Raw genomic sequence first — 6,085 nt, 5'->3', positions numbered from 1 at the left:
GGACGGTGGCCTAATTTTAATCTGCTTCTTGGCCGCCCTGAAGAGGATGGCATTTACTCAATGCAGTGAGAAAGCCACTGAGGCCTTTATACAGTGAACAGCACAATCAAAGTTGTATTGAAAGGGTCTGTCCAACACTGTGTGCAGAGTGGCGGGCAGGGGTGGGGCCGGGAGGTCCTGGAGGCACCGGAAGAGAAGAGGGGGCAGTGAGGAAGGGGGGCTGAGGCCTTCCTCACAGGCAGGCAGAGGAGGACAGCAGGAGCAAAGGGTGGTTTTAACGACGGAGTCTAAATCACACCCCAAAAGAACAGTCTGGGGACATTTTCTGATCTTGAAAAAATGTAAAGAAATACTGAAAGAGTAAATGGACCTGCTCTCTCTAGTTCCTTACGCACGTGACTGCCCTGGCTCAGAAAACTGCCTAACCTTCCCAGTCCTGCTGGGAACCCTGCTGGGCCCCTCTGTGTCTTTCAAAGTGGGCCAAACAGGCTCCATGCCCCTGGACCACCCGGGGATGGGCCGGCTCTCTGGATGGGTCTGTGAACAGGGCAGAACACAGAGCCTGGTGGTTCCTAAGAACATCCCCAAACCTCAACCTGTCAACAGAAACGTGACTTTTAGTGTGTGGGACAGGAGAAATCTCTATTCCTCAGAAGCCAGTTATTGAGTTGGAGAGACTCTCATATTAATCTCCAGAGATGACATTTTTGAACGCAGAAGCGTGAGCTCTAACTTTAGCACTGTGAACTTCTTTTCTATTAATTTAGGAGAGAACCTGAATCGGCTCTTGCACATCTCAATCTTCCCTGTCGCACTTGGTACAGGGACCATTCTTTGGGCCTCTGCTTTGCCTTCTGTACGACGCGTGCAGTGTTTCCCAAAGTCTACTTCTGTTCTGATGTTCTGCGTCCTTACTGAGGGGGAGTGATGAAATGGACTGAACAGCAGTATAAGTGGACGTGAAGGAGATCCCTTGCGCAAATGGTGAGCCCCCGGTCTCACTGGGTCCTGGGGTGGGTGTGAGGGCTGCTGCTGACCGGGAAGGAATCCAGTGATAGGGGAAGGCCGGAGCAGGACGGTCTGGCTGCCGCGAAGCACTCACCTAGCAGGGTGGAATTAACTTTTCCTGACTTCTCCTGTTGTATTGGTCACCAGGGGTCTCTGGAAAGCCTTCATTACTCTCCAAGTGTCCGATTTTCTTTCTTCCATTTCTTATTTTTTCCTGTTACCTTCAGACTTGGAAATTATCTCAGTGACTCAGCCATTTGACTTCTTATTAATTCCAGGATCCCGTGTCCTATCTGCCCATTTTCCTTCCTGTTTCTCAGAAGCCTGGCTTGTACTTTAACTCTTCCCGGCAGCCACAAATTAAGGCACAGTCAGTGACTGCCTGCTACCTTCGCCTCGGAAGTATCGTGGTTCCGGCTCACTTTCCACTCGTCATAGTTCCTGTGCTGAGAGTTCTGAGTCCCATTTCTAGAGTGGAAAGAGAATTCTGAAGTTTCTGCATATCTTCTAAAACGAAACAAAATCAAACCCCAAACAAACAAAAAACAAGACCCCAAATAAAGCAGGTCAATTGAACTGTGGCTAGTAAGATAAATCACAGGATTTCTAGGATGGATGGCACTCCAGAGCCTGTCCAAAGTGATGCTTCTCTCCACCATATAATCTCCAAACGGTGGGCACTGAACGTGTGCTTGGATGCCTCTTGTGACGGAGTGCTCACTTCTTCCAAAGGCAAGTGACTCCACCTTTAGACCTCTCTGATTGCTAGGGGATTGTTTCCCTATAACTTCCACCTGCTGACCCTGGGTTTAACCCTTGGATCCTCACAAAAGAAGCTACTTCCCTCCAACTGTAACAACGGGGCAGGTATTTGAGGACAGGGACAACTACTCCCTCTCCCTCCCTTTCACCACACCCACGCACCTTGGGTTTTCTCTTCTCTGGGCCAGGCATCTAGCCCCAATGCCTTTAAGTGTGTCTTAAGAGACTGATTCCAAATCATAGCTCCTGGAATTGCCTCTGGAATTCAGCAGCTGCTAGGGACATCAACGCTAATTGCTTAAGAGGCCACAGGGACACATTTCTTCCCCTCCCAGCCCTTGACTTTCTCAGGTTTCCTTGATCCAGTTTGTAACGATCGATCGCATCCCAGTGAAATGCAAACATTCACACTGTTTCACTGCCCCAGAGAGACCTGCCCGTTCTCCGCACCAGAGAAGGCCATAACCCTTTGTGATCACTTAGGAAGGTGCCTAAGGGCCACTAAAGCAGCTGTGGCCACGCACAGCCAGATGTCAGGGTGGATGGTGGAAGGAGTTAACCTCTGTTACAGAGCGTCACCAACCAGTGCCTTTACGGGCCCACCTTGAGGTCCCAGTGTTTTACTTGGCCCACCCAGTGCTTTACAGATCAGGAAATTTCACATAAAAATCTAGGTCTCTGCAGAGAAAACAAACTTACTGTTATCAAAGGGGAAGGGATGTGGGGGGAGGGATAAATTGGAAGTATGGGATTGATCAGATGCACATTACCATATATAAAATAGATATACAACAAGGATTTACTGTATAGCACAGGAACTATATTCAGTATCTTGTAATTAACTATAATGGAAAAGAATAGAAAAAAAAATTCGGATAACTGAATCACTTTGCTGTTCACCTGAAACTAACACAATATTGTAAATAAACTATACTTCAATTAAAAAAAAAATCTAGGTCTCTGGCTTCCCATAAAGCTTGGGGAGTTATGTCTGGCCACCCTGAGTTTTGGAGAGGGCAGGAGCTCTCCAGTTCACTCCAGACCCCTTATTTCTTGACGACCGTACTCACTTCCCCCTGTGCTGAGCCTCTGTGGTTTTTGAGTTTGCAACCATGGCCCTTGGCCCTTCCACTTCTTTGTCACCAGTGTTGACCATGCGATGTGGTGCTGCCTGGGAAAGAGTTATTGCTTTGCCTCTACATGGGGCTTTCCATGTGCACTGACCTCCCCAGCCATCGCTGGTCCTCTGTCTGAATTCCTACCTATGTCAGTGTTGCCAGGTGATTCCTGACCAGGTCAGGTGCCTTTGGTCCATCCTCCAGGTCTAGCATTTGAACCTGACCAGATGTTCTGCTGAAATAGGCAGGAGGGATGGGGAAAGAACCATGGGTTACCAGGCTAATCTGAGTGTTAATTAACCAGTTGCCCTGAGAACGTGTGGTCACGTGCTTCTCCGGTGGAGGCCTGGGAATCTGAAGGGCTGTTGCTGAATCTTGTTCAGCGCCATCTTTGGAAACAATACATTTACCAGAAAGGACTGTATGAATTTCCTAGGGCTGCTGTAACAAAGTACCACAAATTGGCGGCTTTAAACAACAGTTACTGTCTCATGATTCTGGAGGCTGGAAGTCTCAAACCAAGGTGTCTGCAGGGCCTTGCCCCCTCTGAAGGCTCCAGAAAAGAATCCTTCCTTGCCTCACATCTTCCTGCGTTTGAAGGTAATCCTTGGGGTTCATTGGCTTGGAACTGTATGGCTCCAATCTCTGCCACCACCAAGTGGTTGTCTTCTCCCTGTATGTGTCTATGTCCAAGTTTTTCTCTTCTTATAGAGACACAAGTCATAGTGGACTTGGGCTCACCCTAACGAACTCATCTTAGATTAATTACATCTGCAAAGACCCTCTTTCCAAATAACTGCACATTCTGAGTACTTGGGGTTAGGACTTCAACATATCTTCTTTGGGGGACCCATTCAACCCACAACAAGTACCAAGATCTCTTCCACTTCTAGCCATTGCTGTCTTCAATCCAATGGCTGAAGGATGTCCTCAATGACAAAGGCAATTGAAATGTTGCCATGAATGACCCAAGACTAACAGTGCCTGTCAGCTACTCTGGTCCACCCAGAGGTCCTTTAAGGGGCAGACAGGGATGCCAGCTGCAGTGTTTAATCCCATTTAATCTGTATGATGCTGCTCTGGCCGGGATGTCTGTGCACGCCTGGTGCTAGATAACGCACCAGCCTACCTGGGCAGTACGAGGTTGGGTTCCAAAGCTCAGGACCCTGAGAGTTGCCATGTACTTTTTCTTCCCTAGAGAGGAGTAAATATTCTGAGTTGTTCCAGATGGAGGCTGAAAGCTTTCTGGTGGCTTCTCCTGATCGGGCTTAGGTGAAGGACCCTGGACCTCTGGTGGCGTCTGAATTGAAGGTTGGTCTTCTTTCCTTATGTGACACAGCCTCAGACCAAGTACATTCAGTTCAGATGATATAATGATATTTGGAATTTTTTCCTAGTACACTAGTTATAAAAAAAAATGAAAATTTGACTGCTATTGGAACGGCTTTATTAGTGGATATTGGGGACAAGCGGGAAGCCACAGCTTAGCTTTCCTTTACGATTCAAGGGGAAAAAAATAACTGGTTTGATTCAAGCTCTAGAATATGAGCTTGATTTTTTTTTCCAGTTTGGAGTTCTGGTTCATGTCACTGAAGTATTTATTCCATTGGGCAAGACTGAAAAGCACGCTTGTTCTGAGGAAAGGAATTTATATTCCTCAGAAGTTGTCAATAGGGTGTTGAGTACCCAGCACATAGTAAGCACTCAACACACCCCCACTTCCCGCACCCCCAAACCCCCATCCGAACTGCATTAAGAGCTATCATTTGACCACACGTGGGATGAATCAAAGAGTGTCCCTTCTCCGCTTCTTCTTGGCTGCCTTTTCGGGGGAGAATGAGCAGCCGTCTCTCCTATTCTCCCTGGTCTTACCTCTGCCTCTCCCCATCCATCTGCAAAATGGGTGTCCCAGGGCATGAGGACAACTTAGGCAAGTTCTTTGATAAGCTCTGAGACCCTTGGGAGAAAAATACCAGATTATATCCACCTGAGTCTCCAGCTTTCCCAAAGCTCAGACAATAATGTCAACTTTCAAGGAAATTACTTTATGTTTGCATGGGATATTACACTTTGCAGGGTTTTCTCTCCCTCTCAGTCTCTGTCTTTGTCTTTCTCTCTCTCTCATGCCCACTCACATGCATGTGGTCTCTGTCACACACACACACTCACCACACGAGTTTGGCCTGAACTGACCCACAAAATTTCAGTAACATTACGTAAATGAAGTAACATCACCATTTTACAGATAAGAAAACCGAGTCCCGGGGAGGGTAAGGGATGTGGCGATAAGTCAGAGGATGAACACAGGGATCAGAAGCTAAGTGTCCTCACCCTGGCATTCTTCCTCCTGCATTACCGGCCTGCTTAGTGGGCAGTGAGCTGAAGCAAAAATGGAGGGTGGGATGGGGAAGTCTTGAGCTCTAGGAAGGGCCCCTCCTGGATTCTTTCCCATGCTGCCACACTCTGCAGCCTTTTCTGCAGTGTGCAGAAGTTCCCACATCCCCCATCCTGCTCAAATGTGCATGGAAGACCTGGCCCCAAGCCTGATTAAGCTCTCTGGGAATAAACAAGTCTTTTCCTCCCACCCCCAGATCACTCCATCTCCCCTCTCCAAGATGACCCCACCCTAGAGTCCCAAGCATCATTGCTGTCAGTGGACTGGGGCTGGGGGATCTCTGCAAGAACTCATCCATAAACACACAGACCATGGCTGAGGAAGTATGGGCCTTTGGTGTGTGGCTCAAGGGCTGCCATGTGAGGGATCAAAGCAAAGGAGGTCTCCATTCAAGGTCACAGTACCACTTCTACCCTTAGGTGGACTTCACGAGCATCCTGAGCCCTCTCCCATCTCTTGTCGCATCAGCTTTCTCCAAAGGCACTGTGTGGTAGACAAAGCCATGATGATGATTTCCTTTTAGAGAGGCAGAAATTGAGCTCAGAGAGATGGAAGTGGCTTCTTGCTGGCGTGTGGGAATCAGAGTTGACCTATGAGTTAGAGGACTTGGAACACTAAGCCAGCTTGGTCCCCAGAACTGTGGGAACTCTGCCCCCAGAGCTGGATCCAGCAGTGACTTCGCCTCATGGGGTCTCAGCTTCCTCATTTGTAAAGGAGGCCTAATGCTTCTTTTGAGACACTGCTAGTAGGATCCAAATAGGTAGCTTCATTTTGATAGTACCTTGAGAATCATTAAAAAAAA

The sequence above is a fragment of the Balaenoptera physalus genome, assembly GCF_965194825.1.
Source record: "Balaenoptera physalus genome assembly, chromosome: 19".
NCBI classification, from domain to species: domain Eukaryota; kingdom Metazoa; phylum Chordata; class Mammalia; order Artiodactyla; family Balaenopteridae; genus Balaenoptera; species Balaenoptera physalus.
The sequence above is the reverse complement of the archived record's forward strand: the minus strand, read 5'-3'. Positions refer to the sequence as shown.